Source organism: Myotis yumanensis, unplaced genomic scaffold, assembly GCF_028538775.1.
Source record: "Myotis yumanensis isolate MYYU_CA2020_CCGP unplaced genomic scaffold, mMyoYum1.0.hap1 SCAF_17, whole genome shotgun sequence".
NCBI classification, from domain to species: domain Eukaryota; kingdom Metazoa; phylum Chordata; class Mammalia; order Chiroptera; family Vespertilionidae; genus Myotis; species Myotis yumanensis.
In genome coordinates this window covers 38,096,595-38,120,206 of record NW_027223768.1, presented here as the reverse complement: position 1 = coordinate 38,120,206, position 23,612 = coordinate 38,096,595, and the positions used below count along the sequence as shown (strand labels likewise).

The 23,612-nt window shown below is 45.3% G+C and overlaps 3 non-coding genes across 3 annotated transcripts; all 3 read left to right on the top strand.

Moving 5' to 3' along the window:
* Positions 1 to 7,189: 7,189 nt before the first annotated feature.
* Positions 7,190 to 7,261, top strand: TRNAE-CUC (transfer RNA glutamic acid (anticodon CUC)). The gene has a single exon. It is a non-coding gene; the product is annotated as a tRNA-Glu (tRNA).
* A 1,656-nt stretch (positions 7,262 to 8,917) lies between these two features.
* Positions 8,918 to 8,989, top strand: TRNAG-UCC (transfer RNA glycine (anticodon UCC)). Its single transcript has one exon. It is a non-coding gene; the product is annotated as a tRNA-Gly (tRNA).
* A 1,663-nt stretch (positions 8,990 to 10,652) lies between these two features.
* Positions 10,653 to 10,725, top strand: TRNAK-CUU (transfer RNA lysine (anticodon CUU)). The gene has a single exon. It is a non-coding gene; the product is annotated as a tRNA-Lys (tRNA).
* Positions 10,726 to 23,612: the final 12,887 nt, after the last annotated feature.

Sequence of the window (23,612 nt, the reverse complement as noted above, 5' to 3'; positions counted from 1 at the left end):
TACCCAGCTTCCTCCACCCTTGCCTCCAGTGGTAACATCTTGTGAAACTATAGTACAACATTACAACGAAAATATTGACATTGGTACATCAAGCTACAGGGCATTTCCATTAGAAGAATAACTCATGTTGCCACATCCCCACCTTAACATCTAGCAATAAACACGTTATAGTGTGCATCCTTTGGGATATATATATATATATATATATATTTTATTTTTATTTATTTATTTTTTTAAAATATATTTTATTGATTTTTTTACAGAGAGGAAGGGAGAGAGATAGAGAGTCAGAAACATCGATGAGAGAGAAACATGGATCAGCCGCCTCCTGCACATCTCCTACTGTGGATGTGCCCGCAACCCAGGTACATGCCCTTGACCGGAATCGAACCTGGGACCCTTCAGTCTGCAGGCCGACGCTCTATCCACTGAGCCAAACCGGCTTCGTCACATATATATATATTTTAGAGAGAGGGAGGGGTGGAGAGATAGAAACACCAATCAGCTGTCTCCTGCATGCTCCCTACTAGGGAGTGAGCCCAAAATGACAGGCAGGTGCCCTAATTGGGAATCCAATTGGCAACCAATCACTAGCTTCTCTTTTCATCCTCATAACAGGGTCTTTGGCAGAGCAAATGTGTTTTAATTTTGATGAAGTTCGTTTTATCAGTTGTTCCTTTTACAGAGAACGATTTTGGTGTCAAATCTTTGTCTAGCTCTTCTAAAAGTTTTATGCTTCACACTTAAGTTCGTGACCTACTTTGAGTTAGTTTTTGTATAAAGTCTGAGATCGAGGTTAAGGGTTTTTTGTTTGTTTGCTTATGAATGTCCAATTTCATCAGCAATGTATATATATATATATATGTATATTTTTTATTTATATTTATTTATTTTAAAATATATTTTATTGATTTTTTTACAGAGAGGAAGGGAGAGGGATAGAGAGTTAGAAACATCGATGAGAGAGAAACATCGATCAGCCGCCTCCTGCACACTCCCCACTGGGGATGTGCCCACAACCAAGGTACATGCCCTTGACCAGAATCGAACCTGGGACCCTTGAGTCCACAGGCCGACGCTCTATCCACTGAGCCAAACCAGTTAGGGCATATGTATATTTTTTAAATTTTGTTTTATTGCTTAAAGTATTACAAAGAGTATTACATATGTCTCCTTTTTTTCCCCCCTTGACCTTCCCCCGGCCTCCCTACCCCTCAGTGTCTTGTGTCCAATGAGCAATGTATATTTAAAAAGCTATTTATTCTTGCCCTAGCTGGTTTGGCTCACTGGATAGAGCGTCAGGCTGGGGACTGAAGGGTCCCAGGTTCAATTCTGGTCAAGGGCATGTACCTTGGTTGCAGGCACATCCCCAGTAGGGAGTGTGCAGGAGGCAGCTGATTGATGCTTCTCTCTCATCGATGTTTCTAACTCTTTATCCCTCTCCCTTCCTCTCTGTAAAAAAAAATCAATAAAATATATATATTTTTTAAAAAGTTATTTATTCTTGTTCTAACCAGTTTGGCTCAATGGATAGACTGTCGGCCTGCAGACTGAAGGGTCCCAGGTTTGATTTTGGTCAAGGGCATGTACCTTGGTTGTGGGCTTGATCCCCAGTAGGGGGCATGTAGGAGGCAGCTGATCAATGTTTCTAACTCTCTATTCCTCTCCTTTCCTCTCTGTAAAATTAATAAAAATATTTAAAAAAAAACCCTATTCTTTATTTAATTGCTTTTGCACCTTTGTAAAAACAAAAAAGTCAATTGGGGGTATTTGTATGGGTCTACTATCCTGTCCTCCATCCTGTTTCATAGATCTGTGTATTTATCCTTCTGCCAATACCCTACCATTTTGACTGCTATAGCCTTTTAGTAAATCTTGGGTAAAGTCTTAAGTAAAATGGGAAAACTGATTCCTCCCACTTCTTTTTCAAAATTTCTTTTAGCTATTCTAGTTCCTTTGCCTTCCCATATAACTTTTAGAATAATTTTGTCTGTATCTACAAAATTATTTCCAGGATTTTCCCCTCACTAATTTCATTTTTTTTGGTATCACAATCATGTTTTATTTTGAGAAATGTCTTGATTTTGATGTTTGACAGAAATTTTGTGTTTTTTATTTTTTGTTAATCCTCAGCGAAGGATTCTTCCTCTTCTTCTTCTTCTTCTTCTTCTTCTTCTTCTTCTTCTTCTCCTTCTTCTTCTTCTTCTTCTTCTTCTGAGAGAGAGAGAGAGAGAGAGAGAGAGAGAGAGAAGGAGAGAGGGAGAGAAAGAGAAAGACCAATGTAAGAGAGACACATCGATTACTTGTCTCCTGTATGCACCCTGGCCAGGGCGGGGGTTGAACCTATAACCTTGGCACATTGGGACAATGTATTTTCTTTATTCTTGAATGATATTTTTACTGGATATAGGAATCTGGAATGACAGTCTTTTCTTTCAGCACTTAAAAAAATATTTGTGCCACTTCTGGTTTCTAACAAGAAATTTGCTGTCATTCAATATGTATCATTTTTCACCGTTTTCAATATTTTTTTCCTTCATTCTAAGCTTTTAGCAGTTTGACAATGATGTGCCTTGGCATGAATTTGTTTGCTTTTATCCTCTTTGGGGTTTGCTCATGTTCTTCAGTCTGTAGGTTTATCCCTCTGCCAAATTTGGGGGAGTTTTCAGCCTTATATTTTATTAACAGCTTTATTGAAATACAATCCACATACTATAAAATCCATCTGAGTTTTGTCAAGTTGCATTCATTTGATCACCTATAGGCTTGGGTTTAATTCTACCACTTAACGCTGTATCATCCATTCACCTCACTTAGTTCTTGGTTTTATTGTCTCTCCTGCCTTCCGGGTTGACATCATCCCACCTCATTCCATGTTTTCCTTCCTCTTAGTTTAGTATACACTCTTTCTATCTTTTAGTGGTTATCTTAGATTTCTTAATGTGCATGTTAACTTAAATTCTAACTTTTACCCTTCTTACAAATAACCTTGAATAATTCCAGTGCAGTCATGCCTGAAGTTGCCCCCTTCTCCCAGTGACTGGAGCCCTCAGTTCCATCTTCAGTTTGGGAGTTGGACTGACATGGGCAGTCACCAAGGCCATTCCCTTCCTGCTCCTTGAACATGAAGGGGAGCAGGGGCCAGTGAAGTGCCCCCTCGAGTTCCCATGCCCTCCACACGGCTCCCTCGTCCCTCACCCTGCAACCTTTTGGGGGCTTTCTGGCCTCACAAAAGGAAGCTGGAGCCAGGATCTGATTCACCCCTTCCCTAGGTCTGAGGATCTGGACCCCAATTCTCAACAACGTTCTCTTTTGCGCACATGACCTGAGCCCCGTGTGCACTTTACACGGAGGAGCCTGAGTCTACACAGACTGGGGACTGTCCAGCATCATAGGACTGGAGATTCTCTTGAGCCTCCACTGTCAGTGCAGCCACAAGTGGGAAAGGATACCCAGTGGCCGGCCTCACAGCAGGCCAGGCCCTGGGGCAGGATCCAGTCCTTCCTGCCAGCCTTTTCCAGGTGCCACTTGGACTTGGCCATCGTCTTCTTAGGCAGGTTCTGGTGCCGCTGGTCTTGCTGCTGCTGCATCTTCACCACACGGGCTGTGTGCTGTTCCTGCGGCAGGATAGTAAGAAGCTAGGAAAATTCCTGGGCAAGTGGAATAGGGAAACTGAGGCAAGAAAATTAAACAAGGCGAGGCAATTTAAAAAACGTACAGCCAGCTTGTGAATCGCAAGACCTTATCTTCCCCAACCAAGGGCACTTGAAAGCAAATAGTTTATACCTCTCCTCCCTAACCAGAGAACACATAGCTTAAATCACCCTGGTCTGGGAAATAGAGAACAAAGACCCAATTAGTGCCGTTGGTGCTAAACCCAAGGACAGATGAAGTGGGGGAACAAATTAAAAAACGAAACGAAAATCCCCTAGAGCCAGGCAGACCCAAGATAAAAAGTAAAACAGTAAAGCAGACCAAAGAATAATTGGAAACTCCCCTGTGCACTTGTTTTGATGCATCAGCATATTACAAATGCACCTGGAAAGCTGATGAATAGTTTGCTGAAAACTTCCCTTAAGATGCTCATTCACAGAAAAAAGAAAAAGAAAACAAAGATAAAAAGCCCTCAGGACAAAGACCCAAGGTGGGCATGCTCTGGCTGCTTCCTGGGCATGAAATATTTACTTCCTCCTAAACTCTCAGGGTTCCACAAGACTTGCACCCAGGGAAGCCGTGGGCAGCAGCAGCTCCCCCCAGGCTACCCCCCTGATCCTGTCTCAAGGCCCCTTTCTCTCTGCCTCCCCAGTGAGCTAAAAGCCCGGCCTTGGTGCACTTCTTCCCCGAAAGGTTTCTAGCAGAGATTACCTAGGCTCCCTGTTGCTGCTGCTCCCCTACGTCCTCCTGTGTCACTGTCCCCAGCTTTAATGAACACACTCTCAAGACCACCTGGACTCACGCTGTGCCATCTTTCCACATGGAGTCAAGAACCCACACAGGAGGCCGCCTGAGGAGACCCTCCAGGCCTGTCCTGTGTGTGTGTGTGGGGGGGCGGGCCTCCTTGCGCCACCACTTCTTGCCCTTCAGGGCCTCCTGCAGCCGGTGCTCCTTGTGTGGTCAGTCCTCGTAGATCCTCACAGCCTGGCCATGCACGGCATCTGCTTCCCCTGAGTCTTGTTCTCAGCTCTCGGGCTTCCCTGCCTCCTGCTTCCAGCTCCTCCAGCTCCTCCAGCTCCTCCAGCTCCTCCAGCCGGCTTTGCAGGCCTGCAGCACCCCAGCAGCTGCTGGTGGCTCTTCCCCATCCCTGGAGTCAAGTTCCCTTCAGCTTCTGCAGCTGCAACTTTCTGCATGGGGCCTTGCCATCCAGGTACTCCCCGCTCACCTCCACCTTCCTGAAGGGTGGCTCCGGCTGTCCCGCCTTCTCCCCGGGCGCCTCAACGGTGGCTGGGCCTCTGCGGCTTCTCCTTCGGCTTCTGCGGCTTCTGCGGCCTTCTCCTTTGCTCTCAGCTCCTTTCCTTCCCCTTCCCGTCCCCGCTCCTGCTCCTGCAGCCCTCTTTTCTCCAGTGTGGAAGCAGACAGCTTTTCGGTGCTACCCTGCCTCCAGATCTCCTGTATCTTCTCATGCAGCCATCACGGCACAGCATCCAGGGCCAGGCAAGGAGTTTGCCAGCCAAGTTCAGCTTCTGTGGCTCGGGGCTGGGCTGGGAGCAGATTTTCCTGGCGAGGCCCTGCAGGTGGACCTTCGGAGAGCAGAGAAGCCATGGCCGGAGGCTCCAGGGCCTGGTGGGCTCACTCGGCTTCCTGCTCAGGGGAAGGAGGGCTGGGCCACAGCGTCGGCGGCCCATGGCAGGCTCCATCCCCGGCCCTGGTCCAGGAGGCAAGCAATCAATGTGCCTCCCACACCCCTGTTTTTCTCTTTCTCTCTGTCTCTCCCCCTCCGTACCACTCTATTGAAAAATCAATGGAAAAATATCCTTGGGTGAGGATTAACGAAAAAATAAATGAAAACAACAAAAAAAGTAAAATGATAGACATGTTCTTCTTCTACATAGGTGGGCACAGGAGAGTTAATAGTCAACAATTAACATGATACAATAACAAAGAGAGGATTTATGCCTCCGCCCTGGTGCAGTGGTTGTGCCCTGAGGGGTCTGGAAAAAGGGGAGTTACCCTGACATGCCACAGGAATGTAGATGCAAAAGACAGGCCTAGTCAAGATACAGAATGACTTTTGTCAGGGAAGATGCTAGCCTAGGACATGATTACCTGCCGTAAACCGCTTTGGCTAGAGCGTTGGGATTTCAGACCATCCTTTGTGGTTACTGTAGGTCTCTGAGCTCTCAAGGCCACTGCGCAGGCCTCCCCTGTGCTCGTCAGGTTGGCACGTGGCCCCGTTTAGTCCACATTTGCTTTCTTTTCTCTCTCCTTTCAAGTTAATTTGCATACATCCATGGATTTGGTTTTTAAATCTCCTTCAGTCCCTAGCCTACATGCTTACATGCACCCCAATTTTCTTTTCTTTCCCGTCACTCCCTCTGTTTCTTATTCTTCTTTAAAAAATGTAAAGCTCCAAAGCCCTTCTCTTAGTCTCCCACCCGTGCGTTATGCTCAGATCCTGGTGACCTCCAAGCAGCCATTGGATGAGTGACTCCTCGGTAATATTCTCTTTGGCCAACAGAGTTGGTCTGTGGATGTCCATCATTTTACTTTTTATCCAATCCCAGCGGTTTCCCCACGTTGCTTTCTCTGCCTCCCTAATCTAGCGCCAATGAATTTCCCGGAACCTCTTGCGCCTTCTCTTTTGATTGTTAATATACACTGAGTGGCCAGATTATTATGACCACCCCATCAGTGCAATGAAGTGAATTAGTTATGCAAATTAATAATAATAAAACCTTGAGAGTATTTGCTTAGGAAGCTTTCAATATTCAGTATTTTTGAAAGTGTCAATGAAGTAGTGATGGGGTGGTCAGAATAACCTGGCCACTCAGTGTATAAAATAAGGTTCCAAAGTGCCCTTCTCGGAGCATTCTCTCAGTCCGTTGAGATTCTGCTACCCGGCAATTGTCGACAGTTTGGCTCAAATACATTCTTTACACGTCTGGATGTTTCTTCCGTTGACGGGTCTCAGTTCACAGTAGATGGGAGAGCTGCTGAAGGACCAGGGTCTCCCAGCGTCCCCTGCGCGGGGACCTTTCTACACCCCCAGGTAAAGGTCCGGTCAATGGGCAAAGCCCCAGCTGGAGACCTTCACTTTCCTGCTGATTACAATTCAGGGAATCACTGGAACCATGGGAAGCTGAGATCTGCCTTTCTCAGTCTCTCTCCGCTGAACTTTTTTTTATTATTAATAATTCTTTATTGTTGAAAGTATTACATATGTCCCCTTCCTCCCCCCGCCCCCCCTAGGCCTCTTCCTGCCCGCCCGCGCCCCCGGCCCTCCCCGCCCCATTGTGTCCATGGGTTGTCTCTGGTCGTGGGGACTGTGACGGTGTGTACTCCAGCCTCCTTCAGCTCCGGGAGCCAGGTTTGGCAGTTCTCTCACGGGTTTTCTACTTCAAAAGAGAAATAATAAGAAGTAGTTTCGTTGCCGGGAAAGGCCAATATTGAAAAACGTCTGAAATATCTAACTAGTTGAAACAATGTACACAATTTTGAACTATAGATTGTTTACCAAGGGCTAGCACCACAGTCCCTGGTGGTCTAGTGGTTAGGATTCGGCGCTCTCACCGCCGCGGCCCGGGTTCGATTCCCGGTCAGGGAACTTGCTTTTTAATTCCTGCTACTCTTACAGAATCCTTTTTAATGATTGACATTGTTTCTTCCAGTCACTGCTTCCATCCACCCAAAGCTGAAAGTTTCATAATTATAATGAAAATATTTTATGCAAATGCAAGTATATGCATATACATACACATATTTAAATATGTTCCCCTTCTTGCATAAATGACAGCAATCTATTCACGCCTTTCTGCACGTTTCCTTTTCACTTTTAACAGTATATTTTGGAAATAGTTCCAGATTACACATGAAGAACCTCCTCATCCCATGGCACATAGGATCCCATTTGATTGATATTCCACGATTAATTGAACAAACTTCCTATTGTTGGACACTTAGTATTTTTAAACCTTTATTATTGCAAACAATACTGCCATAAATAATCTTGGACATGTCATTTTGCACGGGTGTGGAATAAATGTCCAGGAGTTCAAATGCTGCAATTTACGCTTTCACCAGCAACACACAATGTAAATATGATTAAAAAACAAAACACAAAATAACAATTCATGTGTTTTAATCAGTCAATCTTTTAGTCCTCCCTCTCAATTTTTTTTTTTTTTTTGGTATTACAAGTAACATCTGTATAGATATATCTTTGTGTATATCCTTAGATATTTACTTAGGATAAATTCATAGAAGTATCACCTTATACCCTCTATTAAATGGATTAAATAATTAAATGCAAGAACTGAAACAATTAAGAGCTAGGAAAAGTATATTAGTGGGTAATTTTCTTAATATTGAATTAGACAAATAGTAAAGGATAAAACTGACATATTACACTACATATAAAAGAAAACTTCTGCCCATCAGAAAGTCCTATAAATAATTAAAAGACAACCGATAAACTGGCATAAATAAGTAACATATAATATAAACACACAATAGAAAATATAGATAAAGCATATAACTTTGCAAGTCTAAAAATGAACAAATAACTTATTTATGGAAAATGATCAACCTCAGTAGTAATAGATTAAGTGCAAATTATAATGAGACGCCATATGTTTACCCTGCGCTTTCTAAAGATGAAAAGAATGATGACATCCAGTTGACCGATGTATTCACTGAATACTGAAAATTGGTGCTATCTCTCCACCCGGCAATTTGTATCCAAAGCTTTAACATGTACATGTTTTCAACTGCAATTTTACCTTTATGCAGTTGCCCTTGCAGCGGTTCTCAACCTGTGGGTCGCGAACAATGAAAACACATCCTGCATATCAGATATTTACATTACGATTCATAATAGTAGCAAAATTACAGTTATGAAATAGCAACGAAAATAATTTTATGGTTGGGGGGTCACCACAACATGAGGAACTGTATTAAAGGGTCGCGGCATTAGGAAGGTTGAGAACCACTGCAAGGTAACACTCTCAAATGCGCAACCATATGTATACAGAGATAACTCCCAATAAAGCGCCTTAACTGGTCTAGATGAACTAAAAGTGGCTTTCCTTAATCATGTGAAATAATAAAAAAAACTACCAGAATTTTCAATATGATCATAGGAGAAATTCTAGAGAGCTTTTCTCCTTAACATAAATTTCAAAATAGCAGAAAAGTAGGAACCGAAGCTTGGCATGGGACTCTTCATAGCAAAATAGACTCAGAACCACAGTACTTACAAGTTGCGTTGGTGGTATAGTGGCGAGCATAGCTGCCTTCCAAGCAGTTGACCCGGGTTCGATTCCCGGCCAACGCATCAAGTTACCTTTTCTCAGATACACAATTTGTTTTTTTTTTTGCGGAGGAGGTGTGCTGGGTAGTGGAGGTTTAGGAAGAATTCTGAAACACAGGCTGGTCAGATTTATTTATTTTTCCAGATTCTCCGAGGTGGTCTGATTTACTGAGGGGTGAGAATAAGGAAGTCAGCTCAAGCGCCGGCGTTGGGGATGGAGAGCGCCCCCAGTTACTTGCAGCGGTTCGGGAGCCACGAAAAGTGAAGGGCTGGGTAGCCCTCCCGCCTCCCGCAGTCACCACGAAAAGTGAAGGGCTGGGTAGCCCTCCCGCCTCCCGCAGTCACCAGCTCCCTTCTCTGCGGTCCCACCATTCCGGGACAGCAACCTCATTCCAGTTTCTAAGCTGGAGATGTAAATGGGAAAATCCTTCGGGCCGCCCTCGCACCTTTGGGGAAAGAGAGCAGTGACCCGAGGAGGGGCGACTGGGAACGCCACTCAGAGCTCAAGTCGGGACCGGGCCGCGCCGCCCAGCAGAGGGGGTGATGCTGGTGCCGACAGCGCGGGGATTCGGGGGCTCAAAACCACATTGAGGTGCACGGCTTGGAGGTTACGGAGTGGAAGGATTTGCTTGGGATTCTGACTTAGGCGCGTCACCGGAACGAGGCAAATAGAACAAGCAGCAGAGGTGGTTTCCGATCTCAAAAGACGCCGAGCTGCTCCGCAGGGGGCAGGCCTGAGCGGTGGATGGTACTCGGCCCTGCGGCTGCAGCGACCTCTGCTGGAATCCGAGTCATGCCGGTCATCGTAGTTGGCCTTGGCGTCTGAACTTCCTTAGCCTTTTAAAAGCTAAACGAGTTTATAATCCCCTCGAGGCGGTGTCGCAGAGCTGCAGCCTACGACGGTGAATGATTGTTTCCCAATCAACTCACTCTGCTGCCCCCCTCTACCCCACCCCCACCCCATCCCCACCAGGTGAACCCCACCAGGTGAACCCCAGCAGCCTGGCGAGTAGCCTCAGGCCGGGTGCAGAGCTCTGGGCTGTGACGCAGGCGCAGAGGGAGGCTCCCTTCGCCGGGGAATCGGGAGCTCAGATCCTCTTGCAGGGTTTGGAGAGGAGTGAAACCTCCTTACGGCCCCGATCCCCGTCCGCGTAATCTCGGGGAGAGCTATGCACGCAAGGAGTGTGGTCTTTTACTCAGGACACACAAGGTTTTAGTATTTAAAACCAAACTCGTGCCCTAGATGAGCAGCGAATTGGACCTATTTCCCCAGTGATGCGCGAAGCCCCCCACTCGGCCTCCCGGTTGTCAAGTTAGGGGAGAAGGCAGCAGGGGCGGCAGCCCCAAGGTCCCGGAGCACCAGTCCCCGCGCCGCTCCGACCCCTGCGGCTTGTCGGCGCTTCTCAGCCTCAGAAGTCGGTCCCAGAAGCCGGATTCTCTAAGTGACTCGGTCCACAGGGAATTTGCAGAAACATTGAGGTTTCAGGACCCGTGATTCCTTCCTCGGCAAGCTCACCTGGTCCTGCGCAGCCCCCCATCATTCTCTCGAAGCTTCGGGTTCTTCGGCCCTGAGTTTCTGTTGGATCCACACAATTCAGGACCTGAGATTTCTTTCAGATTGCTACATTAGACACTTGGTCTCTGGAATGAAATTAATCTGAACTTTTACAAGGCAGCTCCCGGAAGTGCCCGGCTAGCTCAGTCGGTAGAGCATGAGACTCTTAATCTCAGGGTCGTGGGTTCGAGCCCCACGTTGGGCGCACTCATTTTCCCCTATTGAATCCTTTTTTTTTTTTTTTTAAATTGAATTGTCTCTATTTACCCCAAATTTAGCAAAAAAAGAAAAAGATAAAGAAAAAGGGGGAAATGGAGCTAGGAAAGAGAGGGCGGAGCCAGGACCAGGGCAGGGAGAGGAAGCGTGGGGAGCTGGCTGGGCTTGCCTGACGAGCTGGACACGGGCGGCCTCGGGGAGCGCCGCGCCCACGGGTATTGGGTTAGTTATTGATACACCGGAGAACGTTGCTCTGCCGCCAGAGCCCGGAGACGTTTGCTTTGCATTTGTTCCCGGTAAATCTCGTCCTTGTTGGGATGGGAGGTGTAGGTTAAGCCGGTGAGCGGGAGCCAAGTTTGGCACCGGCCCACAGGCTTCTCTACAACATTCCCTTTTAACTCCTCATTTACCAGTCCTACTTTTTTTTTTTTTTTTGTAAATATGCTTTCATCTCTCTTTTTTTTTTATCCCGCTAACCATCTCCAAGAGGATCAATAGGCTACCAGTTATTCTCAGCGTGGTGCCAAGACAAAGAGCAGCATGGCCTGGACACTGAGAAATGCAAATTCTCAAGCCTCATTAGATCCGAGGTCTCTGGAATTCTGCGTGGGCCCAACCACCTGTGACAAGCTCGCCGGGTGATTCGCAGAAATGCTCAAGGTTGGCAGTCACTGCTTTGGGGCAGCTTCCTAGCAACCAAGCTAAACCATGTTTTGGGGTAGGAGACTCAACGTCATAAAGATAGCACCTCTCTTTAACTTGGTCTGAGTGTAACATAGTTTTCATTAAAATATCAAAAAGGTTTTTTTTAATTCAAACTGGACAACGTAATTTTAAAGTTTAAATGGAAAAATAAGCTGTAATCTTTAGAGAAATTCATTTTTTTGGTGAGACATTATAAACAAGCAAACCATGATCATGTACGAAGACCGTGATCATGTACGTTGATGGTTGATGCTCTCGATTCCGAAAGACAATATTCCTCTTTTATTGAGGAAGGGAGAGGGAGAGAAAGACAGAAACATCAATGATGAGAATCACCGATCGGCTGCCTCCTGCACGCCCCGCACTGGGAATCAGGCCCCTTCCTGGCATATGCCCCAACAGAGTATCGAATCGTAACCTCCTGGTTCAGAGGTCGAAGTTCAACTACTGAACCACAGCGCCCCTCTTTTAAATGCTTAGAGACAGCCACACGTTTGCTCCTCTTACCCGGTAGGAGGGCGGGGCGCTCGCGGCCCCTGCGGTGGGGACGAGCATCCCGGGCCCGCGCAGCCGGGAGGACGCGCTGCAAACAGCCCCGGAGCCCTGACCCGCCCCGCCTCCCGGGCGCATCGGCTCGCCCGGAGCCCCGAGCGCGGCGCCTGCAGCGGAACGGTGAAGACAGTGAAGCCTTTGTACTTAGACGCACTGTGAGAGGCAAGACAGAGGCACTGACGAGGGACTTCATGGCGGAACGTCAGAGGAAGCTCGCGTGGCTCCTGGAGCAAACCGAGGGCCGCGGATTGACTGAGCAGATCGATGACAACGGCGGCTTTACCGCCCATAAATAGAGCCGCGAGCCCACGATCGCCCTGGCCAGGTGTGGGCCCCCTGCAGGCGTGCGCTCTGTACTTTTCTCAATAATACACTTAGCTTATACCCCATTTGTCCATATGCGCGCCCCTTTGAGCCTGCATTTCTTATTCCCAACAGCCCCAGAAGGGGCGAGGACGGCTCGGGCTGAGGCACAGACAGTGCTCTGGCTCCGCGGAACCTTCCCTTGCGCCTAAGACCGTGGGAAGAGTGCCCACGGGTGTCGTGGGAAGTTGGAAAATTCCAGTCTCAGGACTAAGGAGGTGGCTCCGCAGTGGGTCTGGGTGGGGCCTCTGGGGATGGACTGAAAAGATCCCTTCCTCCTGGATGTGTTTGCCGTCGAAGTCTGGGTCCCGTCTGGGCGGAACCGAGCCCCAGGAAGGCGGTTCTAAAAGCCCAGGCGAACAGCAGGGCAATCACAGGCCTGGGCCGTGATTTGGTGCCGATCAGCTTTGGGCCGGAGCAAATCCTTTCAACTCTGCAACCTGTTTCCTCACCAGCAACGCGCCTAGGCTGCCTTCGGTCTCGGCTCAGAGAGTTTACATTTGGGCAACGGGTCCCAAGCTGCCAGGGCGAGAAGCTCACCCTCTCCCCGTCGCCCCAAACTCAGTGCGCAGCGCTCACGGGCGTCTAATGCCAAGGTCGTGAGGGCGGTGTGGAGGCCGCGCGTTTTATTGGTTTTCTGCGGATTGGGTACCCGCGGTGGCCAGGAGGAGGCGCGTGGTCCCTCCCTTTGGAACTCGGTCCCTTTTCTCAGTTTGGTTAGTAAAGAACAATGACGTCCCGGAGTTTCCGTTTCTCTGAGACTGGTGGGACCCAACGTTTCTTATTCTTCACCGCCTCCACTCTAGGGCCGTCTGGGTTGGTTGGGTAAGCTCAGGGGCCCAGCCCTTTCTCCCTGCTGTCCGTCTGCGGTAGCCTCACAAGCCAACTGGATTTGATTTCCCTTGTATTTCAAAATGTTCTACTCGACTTATTCTGAGAAGGATCCGCAGGTTTCGGCAGATCACCAAAGGAATCCTCAGTCGGAGTAAGACTGAACACCTGCACGCACTGAGAAAGACACGGGGGGACCAGACAAAACTGATGGGAAGGAAGATTCAAGAGGAAGAGAAAAAGAGTTGGGAGGAGGAAGAGGAAAGGGGAGGAGAGAGAGGATTCCCAGGGCTGGTCCCAGCAATGACAATTTGTCTCTCCGCCCCTCTCCTCAGCCTTTGTCTCTCCTGGAAGCCATCTGATTCTGGGAATTGTCTAGTAGATCTACCAAGCCCACCAGGACCAATACTGGCGCCTTAGAGATAGCCTTTGGCTAAGAACTTTACCTCTAAGACTTTACCGAGACCTTTTTAGGGCCTCCCCTGGGCCTGAGAACTAGATGGACATAAGATACATACAGAGTTTAAATGCACCTGGGTGCTCCAATAGGAAAATGAAAACCCTAAGAAGTGGCTAGGCCTAAGGGTTTATAGACTGCATTGAATAGAGAGGCCATTGTGAAAGGGTAAAATATATGGGAAGACTAAAGAAAGATAAGAGTTATTTTACCAAGGCCTGTTTGTACAGATTTCTCTCAGTCTTGACTTCTTGTCTCTGGTGACAAAAATGTTTCTTTCCAGTCTAGGGAGGACAGGGCTCATGTAGAGGTTCTATCTCCTGCTTTTAGGAATAACAGGTGAGGTCAGAGTACCCGTTTGCACCTGGCATTTGCCAAGTGCCTTTCGCTCAAGATAATCCCTCCTAGAGTTTTAAAAAATATATATTTAGGTACTCCTATATGTGGTGCATATATATTTACCAGGGTCATATCTTCTTGTTAGATCAACCCCTTTCCTATTATGTAGTGACCTTCTTTGCCTTTTTTTATGGCCATTGCTCTGAAGTCTATTTTGTCAGATAGGAGTGTTGCTATTCCTGCTGTTTGTTTTGTTTTGTTTTCATTTGCATGGCTAAACTTTTTCCATCCCTTTACTTTCACCCTTTGTGAGTCTTTTGTTCTAAGGTGGGTTTCTTGTAGACATCATATGTATATGTTTTTATATCCATTCAGCAACCCTATGTCTTTTGATTGGAGCATTTAATCCATTTACATTTAAGGCTATTATTGATAGGTACCTTTTATCACCCTTTTATTTCTTTTATTATTATTATTATTATTATTACTAGAGGCCTGGTGCACAAAATTCATGCTGGGGTTGGGGTGGGTGTCCCTCAGCCTGGCCTGCACCTTCTCATAATCGGGATCCCTTGGGGGATGTCCGACTGCCGGTTTAGGCCCTGCGGGATTGGGCCTAAATGGGCACTCAGACATCCCTCTCGCAATCCTGGACCTCTGGCTCCTAACCACTCACCTGCCTGCCTGCCTGATTGCCCCTAACTGCCTCTGCCTTGTCCCCGCAGCGGTGGCTTCGTCCATAAGGTCATTCAGCTGTCCAGTCTAATTAGAATATTATGCTTTTATTATTATAGATTTTTTTGTTAATACTCACCTGAGGACACTTTTCCATTGATTTTTGGAGAGACTGGAGGGAGAGGGAGAGACACACAGAGAGAAACATGATGTGAGAGACATAAATCAATTGGTTGCCTCCTGCATGTGGGAGATTGAGCCGGCAACCGAGCTACGACCCCCTCTATCCACTGAGCCAAACTGGCTAGGGCACCATTTTTATTTGTTATGCCTATGTTCCTCTCTCTATTTGTTCTTATTACAGCAGTCCCTTTAACATTTCTTGCTATGCTAATTTGGTTGTAATAAATTCCTTTAGCATGTTTTTCGGTCTGGGAAGCTCTCTATTTCACCTTCTAGTATTTTGAAGATAGAGGGGAATGTTTTGTTGTTAAAACCATTTATTGTTCAGATTATTACAGTTGTTCCTCTTTTTTTCCCCCATAGCTCCCCTCCACCCGGTTTTTTACTTGCCAGGTAGAGTAATCTTGGTTTCAGATCCTTTCTTTTCATTATTTTAAATACTTCATGCCATTCCCTTCTAGCCTTTAGTATTTCTGTTGAGAAATCAGCTGACAGCTTTATGGGACCTCCTTTGTAGATAACAAATTTCTTTTCTCTTGCTGCCTTTAAGATTCTTTCTTCTTAATTTTTGGCATTTTAATTATGATGTGCCATGGTGTGGGCTTCTTTGAGTTCTTCCCGCTTTGGACTGTTTGAGCTTCCTGAATTTGTGTGTGACTTTTCCTTCAGCAGGTTAGGGAATTTTTCTCCCCTGTATTTTAATTTGCTGATTCAGTTCTCATCTTCCTCTAATCTGCTGTTTATTCTGTCCAGTGTATTCTTTATTTCTGCTGTGTCAATCTTCATTTCTGACTGGTTGTTTTGCATAATTCCTATGTCTGTTATGTTGTTGAGCATCCTTATAACCATTACTCTGAACTCTATATCAGATAAATTGCTTATTTATTATATCAGATAATTTCATTTTCTCTTATTCTGGAGAATTCTCATGTTGTTTCATTTGGGGCTTCTTTGTCTTACCACTTTGTCTGCCTCTTTGTGTTTCTATCTATTTATTATTTAGATCTGCTATGACTCCCAGTCCTGGTGGGCTGGCTTTCTGTAGTGATTATCTTGTGGGACCCAGTGGTGTAGTCTCCTTGATCTTCTGAGCTGGGTGTTGTAGAAATGTCCTTTGCATGGGTTATGTGGGCCCTCCTGTTGTAATTGGCTCTTGATTGCTACTGTCCCTTTCACAGGTAGACATGATCCTCAGGCTGGCTGACTATGAGGCTCAACCGGAACCGTATCACGGCACCCATTAACAGGTGCTAGCAGAAAAAGACATGATAAAACAGGACCAAACAAAAAACAACACACACACAAAATGAAAACTAATAATATGAACCAAAACAACCCCACCAGCAACAAAAAAGAATAAGGAGAAGAAAGGGAAATAAAAAGGAATATTATAATACAAAAGACCAAAAGAATTAAAGGAAAAAGAAGCAAATGAAAGAGGAGAATGTAAAAAGAAGGTATAGAAAAGAAAGAAAAAATAAGAATAGAAGAAGAAAAATATATATGTGAAATAATAATAATTTTAAAAGGTAATAATGAATTAAAAACTATATAGAATAGCAATAGAAAAACAGAATAAAATAAAATAAAATATAGGGAAAGAAAAATGGACAGAGAAAAGGAAATAGAAATAAGGAATATGAGAGGAAAAAGAGAAGCAGAAACAAAGTGAAATCTAAATAAACAAGAAGATTATATACAAAATAATAAAGAAATAAAAAGGGAATAAAAAGGTGGAGTTTGGCTCCACAGATTTCAGCCTCTGTGTTCACCCTTTGGATCTGCTATTTGTGGCGCTCAATGTGTTTTGCTCAGAAGCTAGACTGGCCCCTTGGTGTGCTGTCCACAGGCCTCCCAGTAGGTTCTCTGGTGCAGTTCATGTCAGTCACTATCCCTGCCTGGCTTTCAGCCACCAGCCTGACACTTGGCAGGGCCAGGTCCCAGACAGTCCGGGGAGCAGGACTTCTGAAGCTCAGAGACTGGGCCTGCCTCAGGTCTTGCCCCTTGAGTGTTTCTGCTCTGACTTGTTCTCCCTCCCCCACAGAGCTCTGAGGGAGGATCCAGGACCTGTATGAGTTGGCTCACCCTCTTCCTGTCTCCTTCTGTCTTTTCTCTGTGTTTCCTGTTCACAATATTTCACATCAGTTTCACTTCCACTATTTTTTTCATGGTAGTTGCCCTGCAGTTCAGCCACAAATCTGTTTGGTGTTGGGAGCATCCATGTTGGATCTCTGCTCTTTGAATTCTTTTTTTTTTTAAATATATTTTTATTGATTTCAGAGAGGAAGGGAGAGGGAGAGAGAGATAGAAACATCAATGATGAGAGAAAATCATTGATTGGCTGCCTCCTGAACCCCCACTACTGGGGATTGAGCCCACAACCTGGGCATGTGCCCTTGACCAGAATTGAACCTGGGACCCTTCAGTCTGCAAGCTGACACTCTATCTACTGAGCCAAACCAGCTAGGGCTCCTCTTTGAATTCTTGATCAGGTAAATTACTTATCCTATATAATAAAAGGGTAATATGCAAATCAACTGACTAGCCAAACAGCAGAACGGCCATCTGGAAAACCATCCGGGACCAGGCCATGACACCCATTGGCGCCAGGCCAGCCGAGGCAGGTGTGATGTGATTGGTCGGAAGCTCGGGCATTGCCCCATGATCGCCTTGCACAGGGAGTCCAGGTCACCGACTGGCAGGCTGTGGTGCCGGCAGCTGGGGAAAGGAAGGCCTACTCTTCATTGTTTTTTCTTTTTAATTTAATTTTATTGTTTAAAGCAGCGGTTCTCAACCTGTGGGTCGTGATCCCTTCGGCAGTCCAACGACCCTTTCACAGGGGTTGCCTAAGACCATCCTGCATATCAGATATTTACATGACGACTCATAACAGTAGCAACATTACAGTTATGAAGTAGCAACGAAAATAATTTTATGGTTGGGTCACCACATGAGGAACTGTACTTAAAGGGCCAGAAGGTTGAGAAACACTGGTTTAAAGTATTACAGATAGTAGTACATATGCCTCCTTCCCCCCCCCTCCCCACCCCCCATTGATCTTCCCCCGGCCTCCCCTACCCCCCCGCCCCCACCCTGCAGATGCCTCATCCCACCCTCCCAGTGTCTTGTGTCCATTGGTTATGCTTATATGCATGCATACAAGTCCTTCCGTTGATCTCTTACCTCCCTTCCACCCCCCGCCCCAACACTCCCCAGCAGGAAGTCCTACTCTTGGATGAATTTTGTGCACTGGACCTCTAGTCTCATTATACTAGGGCTTTTCTCTAAAGTTTTTCCTGTTCCTTCATTTGGGATATATTCTTCTGACTCTCAATTTCATTTTACTTTCTGTGTTTGTTCCTATATGTTGTATCTCTCCCAGTCTTCAAAGACATTTCTGAGTAGACTGTGTGTTGAATAGTTTTGGAGGCCAGTTGAAGTAAGGTTTGTGTGGTGCCTAGTGCATCACCTGGAATAAAGGGGTGAGTTCTGGGTGGGGGAACCTGGTGTGTGCACACTTTCTTGCCTTTTTTTATCGGGCTGGGTTGCCTGATGTAAATAGGGCTTCTTGGTATACTCTTGGGGTGCCTTTTTGCTTTCACTGTGTGTCAGAGCTGCATCTGGGTGGGGTTTGTCTGTGTGCTAACATCTCAGTGCTCCGCCAGCTCTTCCTGCTCTCCCTGGAGAAAGGCCTGCATGTTCCTGCCTTAGCACTTGTTAGTTCTGCTTCTTTCTGGACAGGAAGGCTCCTTGGGCACGCAGCCATGCCCCGCACTCCACACAGGCAGCCCCGCGTGTGTGTCTTATTGTTTAAAATATCTGCAGTCAGAGCAGAACTTGGTTGGGTGCCTGCATCATAACCCCTACTAGCTCTGCTTTTCAATTGGGCCAACCTTGCCCGTGTTCACATGGCTGTACTTTGCTATTTCTGATCCCTCTCAGCACCACTCAGCTAGATGACTCTCACTCTTCCCCGGGCAGCACTGCCAACATGTCCTTTTGCTTTAATTTTCTGTAGTCTGGGCAGTGCTACACTGTAGGGTAATGTTGACCTTATACATTAAGTTAGGAAGTATTTTCTCTACTTTATTATATTGGAAGATTTTGTGAAGGATGGGTATTCATTTTTTTTTTTTTTGAATGTTTGTGTGAAGCCATCTAGTGCTGGACTTTTACTTTTGGGGAGGTTTTTTTTTATTTTTATTTTTTTTTTAAATTAAATCTTTACTGTTCAGATTATTACAGTTGTTCCTCTTTTTTCCCCCCATAGCTCCCCTCCACCCAGTTCCCACCCCACCCTCTGCCCTTACCCTGCCCCCCGTCCTCATTTATAGGTGTACGATTTTTGTCCAGTCTCTTCCCACACTCCCACACCCCTTTCCCCGCTGAGAATAGTCAGTCCACTCCCTTTCTATGCCCCTGATTCTATTATATTCACCAGTTTATTCTGTTCATCAGATTATTTATTCACTTGATTTTTAGATTCACTTGTTGATAGATGCATGTTTGTTGTTCATAATTTGTATCTTTACCTTTTTCTTCTTCTTCCTCTTCTTAAAGGATACCTTTCAGCATTTCATATAATACTGGTTTGGTGGTGATGAACTCCTTTAGCTTTTTCTTATCTGTGAAGCTCTTTATCTGACCTTCAATTCTGAATGATAGCTTTGCTGGGTAAAGTAATCTTGGTATTCATCACTTTTAATATTTCTTGCCACTCCCTTCTGGCCTGCATAGTTTCTGTTGAGAAATCAGCTGACAGTCGTATGGGTACTCCCTTGTAGATAACTGACTGTTTTTCTCTTGCTGCTTTTAAGATTCTCTCTTTGTCTTTTGCTCTTGGCATTTTAATTATGATGTGTCTTGGTGTGGTCCTCTTTGGATTCCTTTTGTTTGGGGTTTTCTACGCTTCCTGGACTTGTAAGTCTATTTCTTTCACCAGGTAGGGAAAGTTTTCTGTCATTATTTCTTCAAATAGGTTTTCAATATCTTGCTCTCTCTCTTCTTCTGGCACCCCCATAATTCGGATGTTGGTATGCTTGAAGTTATCCCAGAGGCTCCTTACACTATCTTCGTATTTTTTGGATTCTTTTTGTTTTTCCGATTGGGTGATTTTTGCTTCTTGGTATTTCAAATCTTTGACTTGATTCTTGCGATCCTCTAGTCTGCTGTTGGAACTCTGTATAATATTCTTTATTTCAGTCAGTGTATGCTTAATTTCTAGTTGGTCCTTGTTCATATCCTCGAGGGTCTCACTAGATTTCTTGAGGATCTCACTAAATTTATTGGCGATTTCTAGAAAATTCTTGAAAAACCTTATACGTGTGGTTTTGAACTCTATATCCAGTAGTTTGCTTTCCTCCATTTCTGTCATTTGTGACCTATTTCTTTGTCTCCGCATTTTTTTTTCCAAAATATATTTTATTGATTTTTTACAGAAAGGAAGGGAGAGGGATAGAGAGTTAGAAACATCGATGAGCGAGAAACATCGATCAGCTGCCTCCTGCACACCCCCTACTGGGGATGTGCCCACAGCCAAGGTACATGCCCTTGACCGGAATCGAACCTGGGACCCTTCAGTCCGCAGCCCGACGCTCTATCCACTGAGCCAAACCGGTTAGGGCATCTCCGCATTTTTTATGCTTCCCTGTGTTGGTAGAGTGGCTTTGTGTGCTAGGTGTCTTATAGGGTCCAGTGGCTCAGCCTCCCCAATTACCTGAGGTGGACACTCTTGGTGCACCCCTTTGTGAGCTTTGTGCACAGTCTTGTTGTAGTTAAGCCTTGATTGTTGTAGGTATCACTGGGGAAAATTGACCTCCAGGCCAATTGGCTGTGAGAATCAGCTGTCTCTACAGTGGGAGAACTTCTGTGCTGGAGACACTGTTATGGGGAAAGACTTGCTTCAGTAGGGCTTTGGTGCTCACTGAGTCTGCCCCCTGAGTGTGTCCCTTATGGATCTGAGGAGTTGTAATCTGGATGGTCCCACTCTGACCACTGGGTACACTGGCTTTTGGATCTCTAAGGAGGTGCTAATTTAGCCTCTCCCTGAGGCTACCCAGCAGGAGCTATGGAGAGATCTGCAGATTCCTCTTCTTTGTTTGGGGTTTGGAGGTGCCTAGATGAGGCCCAGCTGTGAAGCAATGCAAGCTGCTGTGGGGCCTTGGGCCTTCTTTTGGAAGTTCTGGGTCTCTCTGACCCAGCTGCAGTTTGTTAGGTAATTTTCAGATTGCAAAGGGCCAGGCCTTTCATATGCAAAAGCCTCTGCGCACAGCTTGGGTGGGGTGGGGTCTCAGGGGATCAACAGGGCGGAGCAAACAGCTATGGCTGCTCCTCAGTCCTACCCTAAGAGGCCCCGAATCTCAGTGTCCTGGTAATCGCTGCAAGCACCTCTGAGAGAAAGCTGCCCTAGAGTTCCGCCCGCTGCCAGACAGTCCAGTTTCCAGTTTCTCCCCGTATGAGTCTGGGTCCCCAGAGACTCGCCTGGAACTAGAGCTTGTGACTCCGTCCCGATTGAAAAAGACAACCGTGTCCTCAGCCGCCAGCCCTTTCCACGTGCGCCTCCGTACCTCTGCACTTTACTTCCGCACGGCACCTCCTCTGAGTCTCGGTGTGCTTTTCTCTTTCCTTCTAGTTGTAGAATTTCCACTCAGCCAGCTTTCCTGTGGTTCTGGATGATGTCCGTTTTGTCTTTTAGTTGTATTTTTGAAGTGGTTGTGCGAGGCAGCAATTTCCGGTGTTTACCTATGCCACCATCTTGGTTTCTCCAACTTGGGGAGGTTTTTGATGACTATTTCAGTTTCTTTAGTGTTTTCTGGTCCATTTAGACCAGTGGTTCTCAACCTTCCTGATGCTGCGACCCTTTAATACAGTTCCTCATGTTGTGGTGACCCCCAATTTCATTGTTACAAATTGAACATAATTAAAGCATAGTGATTAATCACAAAAACAATATGTAATTATATATGTGTTTTCCGATGGTCTTAGGCGACCCCTGTGAAAGGGTCGTTCGACCCCCAAAGAGGTCTCGACCCACAGGTTGAGAACCGCTGATTTAGACCTTCCAATTACTTATGAATCAATCTGGGAAGGTGATAGATGTCTAAGAAGTTGTCCATTTCTTCTAGGTCATCGAATTTGGTGGTATATAGCTTTTTTATAGTATTCTCGTATAGTTTTTGTATTTCTGTGGGGTCTTGTATCTTCTCCTCTTTAATTTCTGATTTTATTGACTGTTTTCTCTTCTTTCCTTAGTGAGTCTAGCCAAGATTTTGCCAATGTTATTAATCATTTCAAAGAACCATGTCTTTGTTAAATGAATTTATTTCTAATGTTTTTGTGTTCTCTATTTTATTTAATTTTGCTCTAATTTTTATTATGCCCTTTCTTCTTTTGACTTTGGGCCTTAATTTTTTTCTAGATCATTAAGATAAAATGTTAGATTTTTTTTTTTAATTTGAGATTTTTCTTCTTTTTTGTATGACTTTTTTCTTCCACAGGTTAGGTAAGTTTTCTGTTATTTTTTCTTCAAACTGGTTCTCTATACCTTGCTCACTTCCTTCTCTCTGGGGTACCCATATGATGTGGATGTGGTTAAGTTTCATGTGGTCCCAAAGTCCCCTTAAATTATCCTAATGATTTTTAATTATATATTGTTTCTGCTGCTCTGATTGAGTGATTTTCTTCTTTCTTGTCTTCTAATTCGCTGATTTGATCCTCTGCTTTGTCTAAGCTACTATCATTCTTTCCAGTCTATACTTTATTTCAGATATGTCATTCTTCATTTCTGACTGGTTGTTTTTCATGGTTTCTATGCCCCCTTTCATGTTGTTGATCATTCTTAAAACCATTACTTTATACTCTGTTGTTAATAAATTGCTTGCCTCCATTTCATTTAGCTTTTTTGTCTGTAGCTTCTTCCTTTTCTTTCATTTGGGTCTGTTTCTTTGTTTCCCCATCTTTGCTGTTTATTCTGTCTATTTCTATGTAATGGATAGGTCAGTTATTACTCTATCTTGGTGGGGTGGCCTTCTGCAGTGATTATCTTGTGGGACTCAGTGGTGTAGTCTCCTTGATCTTCTGAGCTGGGTGTTGTAGAAATGTCCTTTGCATGGGTTATGTGGGCCCTCCTGTTGTGATTGGCTCTTGATTGCTGTTGTCCCATTAGTAGGTGGGTGTAGCCCTCATGCTGGCTGACAGTGAGGCTCAACCCCGACCCTGTTATGCAGAAACTGACAGAAAAAAATAAAGAGAAAACAAAAGCAAACCAAAAAAAAAAACACAAAAAAAACCCCCAAAAACCAAAAACACCAAACCATCATCAACAATAAAATAAAGACAACAAAAAACGATTAAGAAAAAAATGTATGCATACTAAAAGATAAGAGGCCAGAAGAATTAAAGAAAAAAAATGAAAAAAGAAAATTTGAAAGAAGAGAAGAAAGTGGGAAAACAGAATAAGAACACAAAAGAAAAGAGAGATAATGAGTGGAATAATAATAATAATATAAAAACAGTAATAATAATGAATAAAGTAAAATCCTATATAATAAAAGGCTAACATGCAAATAGACCGAATGGCAGGACAACTGAACAACTGGTCGCTATGACATGCGCTGACCACCAGGTGGTGTGTGCAGAATATGGCAGGCATCAGCCACGGCGGATGGTGGAGCAGGCGAGTGGGGGCACCAGACCAGGGCGGGGCACTGGTTGCTGTCATCAGGGCAAGCCTCTGGTGGTTACTGAAAATTCCTTGCTTCCGCACACTGCAG